The sequence below is a fragment of the Muscardinus avellanarius genome (assembly GCF_963383645.1).
Source record: "Muscardinus avellanarius genome assembly, chromosome: 4".
Taxonomy (NCBI): domain Eukaryota; kingdom Metazoa; phylum Chordata; class Mammalia; order Rodentia; family Gliridae; genus Muscardinus; species Muscardinus avellanarius.
In genome coordinates this window covers 8,824,738-8,838,976 of record NC_137789.1, presented here as the reverse complement: position 1 = coordinate 8,838,976, position 14,239 = coordinate 8,824,738, and positions in this window count along the sequence as shown.

Here is a 14,239-nt window from a genome sequence, read left to right as displayed (position 1 = left end):
GCCACCTTCTCTATCTGCCCACTCCTGCAGCCCTCATTCTTTCACAGGTGCTGCTCTCTTGGTCATTCCCATAAACCTTCTGTTCTCACATTCTGTCTCTAACTCCTAATCTTGTAGTAACCCAGCCTCCAGTGAGCATATGTCCATGTCAGGAGCTGTACAAACATTTTACCCAGGAGATTTCTTCTCATTTCTCAGGGCCCTCTCCGAATCCCATTCTATAGGCGAGGAGTAGAACTGTGCAATGCATCCTAGCTGATGAATGGCTGGAACAGGGCACAAGAATGTGATATGGACTTTCCATGGACCACATTATGTTATGTGATGGTATAGGTTTGAGAGGGAGGAGGGATAGTAGAAAGAGGGATTGCTATCTCCCTTGAAGAGACTGCTCCCCACTCTTCTCAGCTAGCACTCTCTATTCCAGACCATCTTCTGTTTGTTCTCAGCACGTACAGAAGCTTCCTGCTGTTTTTTGGTTTTGTGTGTTGAATTCTTTTGTCCTTTTGTCATTGGAACATAAGCTCCACATAAGCATAGACTGTCTTGCTTCCAAATTTATGGCATCACTATGCTATAGATTATGGATTTCATTTGTCTGACAAATAGTCATTTGATAGTTGACTGCCTCCCCTTCTCTATCAAGTGTCAGATTCATTAAGAGCTGGGCCTGGGTCTGTTTGGTTCACCACTCGTACCTTCAGATCTAGCATGGGGGGACTGACACATAGTAAGATATAATAGCTATTTTTAAATGGACCAATTATGAATGAATAAATAAGTTGCTAAGCATAATGCTGATAAATGGATTCACCATCAAAACTATTAATGGTTGACACTGTGCATTTGACTTTCAGAACTGCATTAGGATTTAAGCTTATTGGATGCTACCCACCCACCCTACACACATGAACCCAATGTTGTTTACACTATACCGCATTACAAAGGTGTGTTTGTTGAAGAAAACAAAATAACTTGGGCAAACGTCTTCCAGACCATGTGGAAAGCATGCAGGCATTCACTTTTCCATTTGGTAAGTATTTATCTAATAGCATTGGGATAAAACAGTAAGCAAGCCCTACAGGGTTCTCCTCCAATCAGATAATACAATTGCTTTTCAATTAATTGCCAGGTGGTTACAAAAGGGGGTGAGGGATATCTCATAGTAGAACTTGGTGAGTATCTCAGGATGCCTGGTTTGAACGGCACCAGCAATTCTAGGTTCCACCCACAATGAGGCTGCCAATTAGCATCCTGGCACCCAATATGCCCGCTACTTCTCCAGAAGGAAAATATAAGTAATTTCAAGGAATAAAGTCTGGCAGAGCAAAGTTTGCTAAATGGAGAATATTTAGAGCCCAGAAACACCTAACCAAGGAAACCAACACAAATCAAATTCTGGAAGAGGAAGGGAGAAGGAGGTTGCCAGCAGAGCTGGCTGTCATGTCTGGTGTGGTTGAGTAATGAGTCTGGCTTTACATTTTCAGGTCAACAAGAGACAAGAAATGGAATGTTTGCAGTCATCTTGTGAGATTTTTCTTTTTGAATAAAAAAAATCTTGTAAATGAGTTTTGAATTTTAAAATATGAGGAGTAATTTGTTTAGGATTCAACTCGACATGTAGAGAATGTGATTAAATATCTAGCTTTGACTATGGCTAGGGAAATGTGGCTTTTTATTGTTCCTGATGCTAATTAGAGCTGATGACTTTGAATTCCATTGCTTTAATCCTGTGGTTGTCTCAGAGACCTCGATCACGACATTACAGGGAAGCAGAGTCCAGGTAAACATGTCAGCTCCTGCTCTGCTTCACCTAAAGGGGAAGCAATGTTTTGATATTTGAAAGAGAGAGCGCACATCTTTTCTGTATCCTCGGGCCCATCTTTCTCAGCAGACTAGGGGAGAGGGGACTGTCAGTACAGAAAATTCCTTTAAGGGTTAAGAATAGGGTTGATCTCATCCTGCAGCCTCTGCTGGGGATGACTGCTTTTGCCAAGACTTACCTGGGAACTGGGAATCCAGTTCAATGACAAGAGAAGGGAATTCTCTGCAGTGATGTCACTTCATCTGAAACATGAGATATAGGATTTGCAGATTATGTCTGAAAAAAAAACAGGCTTGAAATGACAGTCCCACCATTCTCTCCTTTTCCCAAAAGATTTTAGTAGCCCCCCACCATGCAACTCTGAAATGTCAGTACATCGATGGGGCAGATCTGATAGATCAACATGCATGGAGTCTGGGGTATGTGCAAACCATGCCACATCCCAGGAAGGCATCCCATTGAGCCCTTCCCAAGGCAGAGCTGGAAGGGAAGAGGACTGTGGATGCCTCAGGGATCAGTAGCAGGGGTTCCCTAAGAAGTAGACCCTGAACAGAAGGCTGCAGAAAATGTTATGTGTCATTTCAAGGCACCTGGAATCTTCTTAGGAAAGAAACAGGCTGAACATTAGGAATTAATGAGGGAATAAACCAGCTGCAGAGGCATGTGAATAAGAGGTGATTAGACACTGCAGGATGAAAATTGCAGGAGAAGGGTTGTGGATAGAATTGTGGCACAGAAGAAACAAAGGCCACAGAAGAATGGTGAGAGAGAAATTGCCAGTGATCGTGCAGGATCTGCAACCGTGGAACTGGAACGTGCCTGAGAGAATAAGGGGACTTTAGAAAGCAGCTGCACACGCTCCCCTCTTGGGCCTGAGACGACTAAACAGGAACCAACATCTTCATTTTTACCTTTTGGTCTCACTATGCCTGCATCTCACATTTGCAGGTAAAGTTATTTTGCAGCCCTCTGCATTGATAGAGCCAAAACACCTTCTCCAAGATGGGCATAAGGAGTTAGAGAGCTTCAGGAGAGAGGTTTGGAACAAGATGTGAATAAGTGATTGAAGCTAATTATTAAAAAAAAAAAAGAAGTGTTGGAGGATCACGCAGGTTCGAAGCCAGCCTCACTGGCTTAAGAGACCCTGTTTCCAAATCAAAAGTATAAAATAGGTCTGGGAGTGTAGCCCGAAGGTAGAAGGGCTTCCAGGAGCCCCAGTACCACCAAATATATACATAAATATTGTCTCTCCTGTGTGTATGTCCGTACATTTTCACTATATGTAACACCTCCTATATTCTTAATCAAGGTGTTTTCCTGACACTGCCTGAATCAGCCACCACAGTGTGGTCTGCCCCGCCTTTCATGCAAACCACCAAGCCCACCTCTCCAGGCTTAGTCTGCATTTCCCCTAGTCCCCGTGACCACTCCCCCTGCTATATGAGGATGTGTGTTATCACATCCCTTTCCACTGTGGGAGCCACCTGGGAGGCTTATCTATCCTCAGGCTCAGTCTCATCAATTCTCACCACTAAAGCCAGAACAATGTTGCTACAACTCAAATCTATCAATAGCCTTTAGCAAAAGTGCAATTACTTAGTGCTGTGTACAAGATTCTCCAAGTCCCCGGTGGCTGTTTCATTATTTCCTTTGTCACATCCCATAGGCACATTAGGCAGCTGCCATCTGACCAGCAGACAGCTCAGGATGGGATCTTGCTGGGTCTGTAGGGCTGGTCCTGTGGCTTACAATGCTGATCGCGCATTAAGCATCAGTGCTGATCTACTGGCTAGCTGACCAGCTTTTACCAGGATAATATAGAAAAAGAAGATTGAATTAAATAGAAAGAAGTAAAATTTATTACCCTGAACTGCACACATAAAAGTGGTCACGATGATATTTTTGTGTTATGCATGTTTTACTGACATCATGAAAAAGAATAAGTGTTGACTTTTATAAAAATGATTTTTAACTTTTATTTATAATAATGTTTATCATTTACTCATATGATTGATTTTATGATTAGATTTCTTTATGTTGAACTATCTTTACATTTTCTTTTCTTTTTTTTTTTGTGGGTATGGGGATGGGATCCAGGGACATTCCACCTCCGAGCTACACCCACGCCCTATTTTTTATTTTTTATTTTTGAAACAGGGTCTCACTAAGTTGCAGAGGGCCTCATTAAGTAGCTGAGGCTGTCTGTATATTTTCAATTTAAGTATTACTTATCAGGTATTATTCTTTTAATATATTGATAAATTTTACTTTCTAAGTTAATTTATCTATAATCATTGGGAAAAAGTAGAAATAAAAATAGTAGAAAAAGTAGAAATAAAAAAGTAGAAATAAAAATAGACAAAAATACTTCAGAAAAATAAAACATTGACAAATAGTAAAAAAAAAAATCTAAGGCATCAAAAGGTGAATAAATTTAATAAGATTCTGGCCAAACTGATCAAGAAAACATAGAAACAATATGTATTATCAAGAATGAAAAAGGGATGATACCTTAACTCCTAGACCATTAAAATTGTAAGAAGAAACAACAAAATGACAAATATAATAGTCAAAATGAAGAAATTTCTTGAAAGGCAAAACTGACCAATAATGACAAAAATGTATAAAAAACTGATAAGAAGACTGTAGGGCCATGGTCCCTTATGACATCAATGCAAACATTCAGCATTGAGATAGGAAGAATTAACTGATCCCAAAAGCATGTTGGGGGATCAGAAAGTGATATACCAAAATAGGTCACTTGGGAATTCAATCTGAGGGCATCTTGGAACAGCAAAAACAGGGGAGAGTGTTCTCTGACACATCCTTATCTATCTACCAATAAAAGAGCATAATTGCCTCCAGTCTTCAGGCTGAAATTTCATTAACCAAGAAAGATTAAACTCTCATCATTCACTAAAGAAGAAACTGACAATTAAAGGACACACCCAAAGCCTAGGGGAACTTTGTTCCAGGACATTACACGTTTTTTCTTCAAGCCAACTCATTTCCCCTAAAACACATTTACCACCCCTCTAATTTACCTACAACCCCTACCTCCCCTACTCAATGAGTCTGGCACTGGAGCCTCAAGCTTCTGGCCTCCTCTAAGCTGTAATGCTTTGTGTGACATGTGTGGACATGAGCAGGGGATAAATATGCATGCTTTTCTTCCTCTGGATATGTCTATTGTCGTTTCATTCCAGCAGAACCGATCACTGAGCTTTGTGGGAATGTTTAACTTCCTCACGAGTATATACAATAGACAATTTGTTAGAACAAAATAGGGGTTACCCTAATGAAAGAAAAATTAGTTCAACATTGAAAAATCAGTCAACAAAGCTCACCATATAAACAGACAGAATAAGGGAAAATATGATCCCAATAGATTTTTAAAGCCTTTTGAAAAATTACATCACTACTATTTCCTTTAAATCAAAAAAATTAAGATACAAGAGGACTTTTCTATTCTAATAGAGGACATATTTTTAAAAATTAGAATTAATATCATTGTTAATTGTAAAAAATTGAATCTCTTCAATATAGAAACAATGTAAATTATGACTCTTCTTTAAAATTATGTTAGAGGTCTTAGCCAGTTCAATGAGGTAAAAAAAAGAAAAAGAAAAATTCATATATATTAAAAGGAAGAAAAAATCCTGTGTGTTTTCAAATATAACAGGATGGCATATGCAGAAAATCTAAAGAATCTGCAAAAGGACTTTCTGGTAAATGATATTAACAAGTAACAAAATGACAAATCCAAAGTGATTGCACTAATTTGCAATCCCACCAACAATGTTTTAGAGTTCCCATTTCCCTACATTCTATCCAGCATTTGTTGTTGTTTGTGTTTTGAATGATTGCCATTCTACTTGGAGTTAGGTAAACTCTCAGGGTAGCGTTGATTTGCATCTCTCTGATTGCTAATGATTTTGAGCATTTTTTCATACATTTATTGGTCATTTGAATTTCTTCTTTTGTGATGTGTCTATTTAGTTCACTTCCTTATTTTGTTATTGGGCTATTTGTTTTCTTAGTGTTGAGTTTCTTGAGTTCTCTGTATATTCTAGATATTAGTTCTCTATCGGAGGAGTAGGTGGCAAAAAGTTTCTCCCATTCTGCTAGCTCTCTGTTGAGGTTCTTGATAGTTTCCTTTTAGTATAGAAGCTCCTCAGTTTAATGCAATCCCACGTATTGATCTGTCTTTTAGTTTCTTGTGCCTTTGGGGTCTTGTTGAGAAAGTTTTTACTTGTGCCTATGTGTTGCAGTGTTGGACCTATGCCCTCTTCAAGAAGCTTCTAGATCTCTGGTCTAATTTCCAAGTCTTTGATACATCTTTAATTTACTCTTGTGCAGGGTGAGAAAGTGGGGTTTATTTCCAATTTTCTGCATATTGCTAACCAGTTTTTCCAACACCATTTGATGAACAGGCTATCTTTCTTCCAGTGTTTTTGGCCCCTTTATCAAAAATCAATTGGCTGTAAGTGTATGGATTTGTTTCTGAGTCTTCTTTTCCATTGGTCTATGCATATGTTTTTGTGCCAATACCATGCTGTGTTTATTACTATGGCTTTGTGGTATAGTTTAAGGTCAGGTATTATGATTCCTTCTGCATGATTTTTGTTGCTGAGAACTACTTTGGCTATTCTGGGTTTTTGTTGTTCCAAATCAATTTAAGAACTGATTTTTCTATGTCTGTGAGGAATGACCTTGGTAGTTTAATGGGTATTGCATTGAATCTGTAGATCACCTTTGGAGGTATGGCCACTTTGATGATATTTATTCTGCCTATATAAGAACATGGAAAATCTTTCCATCTTCTAAAATCTTCTTTGATTTCTTAGTATTTTATAATTTTCTTTATAGAGGTCTTTTATTTCCTTGATTATAAATGGACAGATAGGCTATGTTCATGAATTGGGGGAATCAGTTTTAGAATGTCAGTACTCTTTATTCATAAAATGCATTTCCAAATGAAATCCCAGACAGATTTTTGATGAAATCAACAAGCTGATTCTAAAGTTTTTATGGAAAGAAAAAGAAAAAAGAGTAGCTCAAACAATTTTGAAATGGAAGAACAGTGCTAACTTACTCACAGTAAATATTTTCAATTTACTGTAAGGGTGTAGTAGTCAAGTTATTTCAGTATATATAAGAACACACACATACAAGCTTATATATGTCATACATATGAAACAGATAAGTATATTATATAATATATACACATATTGCATATATAACAGAATAAATATGTATATATCAAAGAAGCACAGAATAAAGTGTACAGAGATTATCACAAATACAGTTAGTTGATTTTCAATGAAGACACCAAAGAAAGCAATTCAATGAAGAAAGGATACCTTTCTTGAAAAATGGTTTTAGAAAATTTGAATATCCATACAGAAAATAATGAATTGTAAGCTATGTCTTGAATCCCCTAAAACCCTCAAAATTATACCAAAACTAAATGTAAAACCTAATAGAATAAGAATTCTTTAAGAAAAACAAGCAGAAAATTTGTGTGATATTGGAGTACAGAAATATTTATTAAATAAAGCACAATCAGTGTGACCAATTAACAAAAACTAGTACCACTGGATTTCCTCAAAATACAGAACATCTCTTTTTAAAGATAGTGTCAAGAAAATGAAAAGATAACTCACAGAGAGAAAATATTTACAAATTTAATGTTTGATAAAGGACTTATGACCACAGTACATAAAGAAGTCTGAACACTCAAGAAAAAACAAGATCAATTTAAAAGTAGGCAAAAATTTGAACACAAACTTTACCAAAAAAATATAGACACAAATGTTGAGAAGATACTCAACACCATTAGTCAACATAGAAATGCAATAACCTGCACAAGACATACCCATTAAAGTGTCTAAATAAAAACTGTTAATATTAAATGCTGTTGAGGACGTAGAGATGGCGGAAGTTTTACACACTGCTGGTGGGAATGCAAACTGGCACAGCCACTTTGGTAAACTTTTGAGCAAGTTTTTATATATTTAAAGATAGGTAACTCGACAATCCAAATCCTAGATTTCTACCCAAGTGAAATTAAATCCTGTATTCCTGGTGTCATGGTTTAGATCCAGAATTTTCTCCAAAAGCTCACACGTTAGGAAATACAATAATAATGTTCAGGGGTGAAAGATTGGATTAGAAGGGCACTGACCTTACCAGATGATTAATCCTTTCTGTGGATTAATAATCCAAATGGATTTACTGAGAAGTGGTGAAAACTGTAGGCAGCTGGAAGGATGTACATAGGTCACTGATGGTTTGCACTTGGAAACTATATCCTTGGTGTTATTGCAAACTAAGATAACATAAATACCAACAGCAACATGTCCAAATGTTAAATATTTACAGAAAATTTAACAGGAAGCACATTATGACTTTATACTGATATTTCTAAAATGTCTTAAGAGGGTTAAAGGAAAGTAATTAAGATAAAAGTTATCCTTTCCATGGATCAGAAAACTGAACACTATTAAGATGCCATTTCTCTCCAAAATTCATGTATAGATTCAAAATAAACATAACCAAAATATTGAGTTTTTAATTTTATTAACAAAAATAGATTTAGAATAGCACAAGACAGCAGCAAAGTGAGCTATATTAATAATATCTCACAGGCAAGGAAATAAGGGCACCACAGACTGTAAGTTGGGCCAATGAACACTGAAAACATAAGGGCAGGACACCAACTGCAGGTGTTTGTCGGCTTGTTGTCACTCTGACTAAGATACCAGATAAGATCAGCTTAGAGCAGGAAAGTTTACTTTGGCTCATGGGGTCAGCCGGCTCCATTGCTCCGGGCCTGAGGTGAAGCAGAACATTATGGTACAAAGGTGTAGTAGGGGAAAGCTGCTCAACTCCTGACAACTGGGAAGCAGAGGGAGAGAGGAAGGAACCAGAGAGAAGAGCAAGCCTTCCAGGTCACAGCTCCAGTGACCTACTTCCCCAGGTAGGTCCCTCCACCAGTCCATCCAACTACTAATGCACATGATGGCTGCATCCACTGATGACCTCAGAGCCCTCATGATCCATCATCACCTGACATCCCCACCTCTGAGAACAGCTACATTGGGAACCAGGCTTTCAACACATGGCTTTCTGGCATATTCCAAATCTAAACCCTCACAAGCACACACAGTTCTGACCCAGAGTCTGCCAAAGAGACTCTCACTGCAAGGTCCTAACTACTGACGGGTTCATTAGCAAAACCTCTGAAGCACATTTTCAGAATTATGTTTAAAACTATACAAGTTAAAAATGGATGAGATAAATAAGGTCTGGTGTTTTATTAGACAGCATGGTGTCTATAGTACTATTGTTCTACAATGTCCATTGTACTGCATATTTCAAATAAAAAAGGCTTAAAGAAAGCATTTTAAATGTTTCCACCACAAAGATATAATAAATGTTTGAGGAGATAGATTATGTTTACACTGATTTGAATATTGCATATTGTACAGATGCGTCAAATGTCACATGGGGCCCTATAAGTATGTATAACTCTTATGGATCAATTTAAAATTATATTAAATTGAATTAAACAAAAAGAAGAATATTTGCTGTGTCCAGCACAGTATTTATCATAGTTAGATATAGAACATTCCCTAAAGAGCTCATTTATCAATATGCAAGATTGATATAGTTAAGTCATGAGAACTGTAATCTCATCCGTGGATATATCCACTCTGATGAATTTATTTGGGTGGAAGACTAGAGCTGTGGGGTGTGGCTGGAGAGAGTTGGTCGCTGGGGCTGCAGGCTTGGGAATCATATATGGCTCTTCCTCTCCTCCTCTTGCTTCTGGCCTCCATGATGTGTGAAGCCTTGTGCCCCCTCTCTCTCTTCTTCCTGCACTGCTATGCCTTGAGACGCACAGTTTCCAACCCCATGTGGACTGAACCTCAAAAGAGTGAGCAAATAATTCTTCCTTTCCCTAAATTGTATGGTCAGCTCTCAGACTAGCAGTTAAAATGCTGATTAAGACGGTATTTCTGAACTGAGAGAATAGTGGCACTGCACTCCCAGTTCCCATGGAGCACTGGAGAAGAGGGTGTTGGGACATCCAGGCAGCTGTTTTGTGACATGATCCATACCATTTTTATATTGCTTACACCCTAACAGTTTTGCCCAATATGTGCCATGAAAGAGCAATGCTTTTCCAAGTTTCTCTCTTACACTGTTGCCTCTTATTTCTTTCCTGGTACCTATAGAAGAAAGCATTTTGCCAGAGGTAGGGTTAAGGTCAGGGGCTCACATGGTCAGAAAATTTGAGCTCTTCTTGTAAAGCTTCAAGCGAACTGTGTCACTTTCCACCTCTGGGCCCTCCGGAGATGGTTTTCAAGTATTTCTTAGCTTTTCACTGAAATCTACCAAAGTAGGGTCAAGGGTGAAATCTCTTTGTATTTATCCCCTTCTCTGCAAGAGAATGAACTGAGGAATTCCCCATCTGTTGACAGACATCTCATATTGCAGCGGCCATGGCTGGCCACAAATATGTCACAGATATGTCTTTAGCAATATTGGTGAATAGCAATGATCCAGGAGCCTCAGATGAAATGATCCACAAGGGACAATCACTGTAGCTAAGACATAATTACACTGGGGCCAGAAATACTTTAGCAAAGTAATTTTGAGGACATGACTGCATAGCAGAAGTGGTCCCCCTGAGTGTTGAGCCTCCTTGGGAGGGATGCTGGTGGACAATATCAAGCCCTGGATCCCTCAATGGACATGAAGGTTGGGGCTGATCTTAGAAGAAGTACTGAGGAGGTCAGCAGATGGGGGAAGACAAAGGTTTATCCTGGGAGAAAATGGAGAAAATTTTAGTTAGGGTCTTTGTTCTCACACTGTAAAGGTTGTTTATCCTGAATATGGGGAACGGAGAATAGGACTTGGAGATGGCAGATTTGGGGGCAGTGGGAGAAGATGCTCCTACCACCCACCCCTAATCCTTTGATCACTGTTTCTATTTGCCATTTCTGGCTTAGCACCTTTCTTGAACAGTTATTATGTGTAGGGAATAGTCTTGAAGCTTTGCTTGTATTAATATATGAGATCTTCACTATTCTAGGATTGATATGTTATTATAATATCTTTTTTACAAGTGAAAAAAATCTTAGAGGCACTGACAACTGAAATATTTCCCAAAGCTACCCAGTGAGGGAGGAGGTGAACAAAGAGTACTTCCTCCAACCACACAGAGCCCATTTGTACTGAGTTGTACCGGGTGCTTTTCCACAGGACAGGAGGAGAGAGAGGTAGAAGGAGCGTGTGGTATGCAGTGGACCTGTCAGTGAATTGATGCCAGTGCTGTCAATTGTGAGAAAGGAAGAGAGGGAAGCCTATATAAAGAGGAGGAAAGACTGATAAGATAGACAAGTCAGTGGTCAGCTGTAGGTAAAGAGAAGGACAAAGGCTGAGCCCACAGCAGTGGTAGAATTGTGGGAGAGAGGCTGTAGAAGAAGATCTGGTCACTGTCCCTTCCCTTCCCTTCCTGCAGCCTGTGGGGCCAGCCTTGAAAGAAGTGCTGATCCACATTCCCACAGTATAAACTTTCTCCAACCATGCTCCTCTGAGAAAGTTCACATGGTTTCAGGATTACTTAAGGTACCCTCTTAAGCATGAATGAAGTGGGAAGGGATGGATAAGCCTACCTTCGAGAGCAGGCATCTGCTGGGTGATTCTTGGGTACCAGGCACCATGGCTGGCACTGTCTAGACACCATCTTGCTTCCCAATTCCCACAGCAAAACTACAAGGGAAGAACTATAATCCCTGTGTTGCAAGTGAAGAAGCAGAGATGCAGAGCAGGTAACTAGCTCTTCAGAGAAGTGCCAGAGAAGCCCTGGCTGGCTTGTTTCTAGAGCCCAGAACCTGAGGGATCAGACTAAAGCCCCTCTGGGCTCATTTCCACAGCAAATCATGCCCTGGACTCCATGCACCCATAAATGCATTGCCCATCCATCTATTCACATTGATAGCATATTCCCTGCCTTCCACTGTGGACAAGATATGTGCTGAGCCCAGGAGAGTCAAAGATGAAAGAGATACAGCTTGTCTTATGAGTCGCTTCATGGAATGAAACATTTTATTATTCGGTGTGGACAAGAAAGAGCATCCCAAGAGGATTGAAAGAAAGTGGGTGGTCAGAGACACTGAAGGCTGGCTAGAATCACGGTGACCCCTCATTCTTGAAACAGAGAAGTGAAAATGATTTGGGGGGAAGGACTGTAAGTTTAGCTTATGATGCCAAAAGAACATAGCAAAACATTCCAAGTTGTTAAATATTACACAGGCCAAGATGAGGGTTTTTTCTCCCCAGTGTTTCATTTTATCCCTTGGTTCTCACTCACAAAAACACAACTAATAAGCCAGTTGGCTCTCAGCTCTCATTCAGCACTTGGAGTCAGATTTTCAATGTGGGTATGAAAACCCCAAGGAATTCCAGTTGACAACAGCCCCATCAATCCGAGGTTTATTTGCCTGCAGGCCTGTGACAGATATAGCCATCTCAACTGGGTTCTGCAATTTTATGAGGGAGTATGGGCGAGAAATGCTATTTTAAGCACCAATGAGGCTTTGCTCAGATTGTTTTTATGGGGAAAGTTATGATTCTTTGGTAATTGCTAGAGTTTACTTTAAATGCCTCCTCCTTAGATGCCAACACGGGCTTCTTTGCCTTTCTAAAAATCTCATCATGGATGCCGTTGCATGGCATCCTCCCTCGGTCTTTAGACTGATGTTATTTATAAGCTAATGACAGAGCAGTAAATATTGTGGTAAATAGTTGCAGAGTGACATTTGCTGAGCCGAAGTTACAGGCAGCTGGAGAGTGTTTCCATGCAAAATTACATTCTCCAGGATTCTGATTGCAATGATCTACAGCACAGATAAAAATGCGTCTTCACCTCCTCCCTAAACGCATTGCCACGTTCCTATAACAGCAATAGACCTTTCAGTGGAAACCACTTCATAGGCATTCTGTCCTCTGACAATCCCTTGGCAAGCTTATGTGCTAAGGCCAGGGAAGACATGGGTACATTTCTAACTTCTTCTCCTAGATTAAATTAGCCATGTTTATTAATGCCTACTGTGTGTGAGGCATTCCATGGTTGATGCCATTACAGAGTGATAAAGTACCTTTTATATGAGTCAAAACTAGAGGAAGGGAAAGAGACACCTATGCAAGCAATTAGACATCTCCATACAAAGCAACAAGCATAAGAGATTAAGACAGATTATTGCTTTAATTCCTTTAAATTGGGGAACTATTCCTGAAGGGACCATGTTTATCCTTTGTCATGATGGATGGGTAGAATGCAGCCTGTCTTTGCAATGACTGTCACTCTTCACTTCTTACCGGGATCCACACTGCTCCATTAGCTGTGATTCTCACTCTTTTTGTTTGATAAGATATCATCTCTTCTAGGAAGCCTCCTCTGGTAGTCTCAGAGTAGCCAGGTACTCCGTGCTTCCATAATAGGTATGTACGTATTTTACATACTGCAGTAATATGCATGGCTTGCTCACAATATAGGTAATAACGGATTCATTTTGTGGCTGCTGTGGTGGCACATACCTCCCCACATGGTAAAACTCTATAAACATCATCAGATTGGGTGAACGGATGGTGGGGAACTGGGTGGAAATGAAATGTATTCCAAGGAGACAGATATATACAAAGGCCTTCAAACAAGAAGTTTAAGATGTATGAAAAAATAGTAGATGATAAAGTCCAAAAGGGAACTTAGAGTGAAATCCTGGGGAGTGCTGGGACACAATAAACAATCATATCAGTCCACTGACTGGAATAGCTGTGTAGTTCAACAGAATGCCTACTGTGTTTGTACCTTTGTCATGCCTTAGATATAAAATGCTTCCTGAAAAAGCTCATGTGTTGATATTACAACTCAATAATATTGAGAGGTGAAATAATTGAAATAGGACTAATCTCATCAGTAGATAAATCCATTGGTAGATTACTAATTTAAACGGATTCATTAGGTGGTAATTGTAGGCAGGTGGCATGTTGCATGAGGAGGTAGGCCATTGGTGGTGTGGCCTTGGGGACTATAACTCTCCCACAAACTGCTGTCTTCTTTCTCTGCTTTCCAGCTATCATAAGCTAGGAAGATTTCCTCTGCTTCCGTGATGTTTCTGTCTTTAGTTGGCCCACCTTGGATTGAACTTCTGAAACCATGAGCCTAAATAAACCTTCCCCCATTTTAGTTGATCTTGTTGAGTATCTTTATCACAGAGATAGAAAATAGATTAATACAACCTGCACTCACACTTCTTTTGGAGAATAGCTGCCTCTATCTTTGCTCCTACAGGATTCGAAGGGGACCTGCAACCTTTATACATGATCCTACCTCTAGCTAGA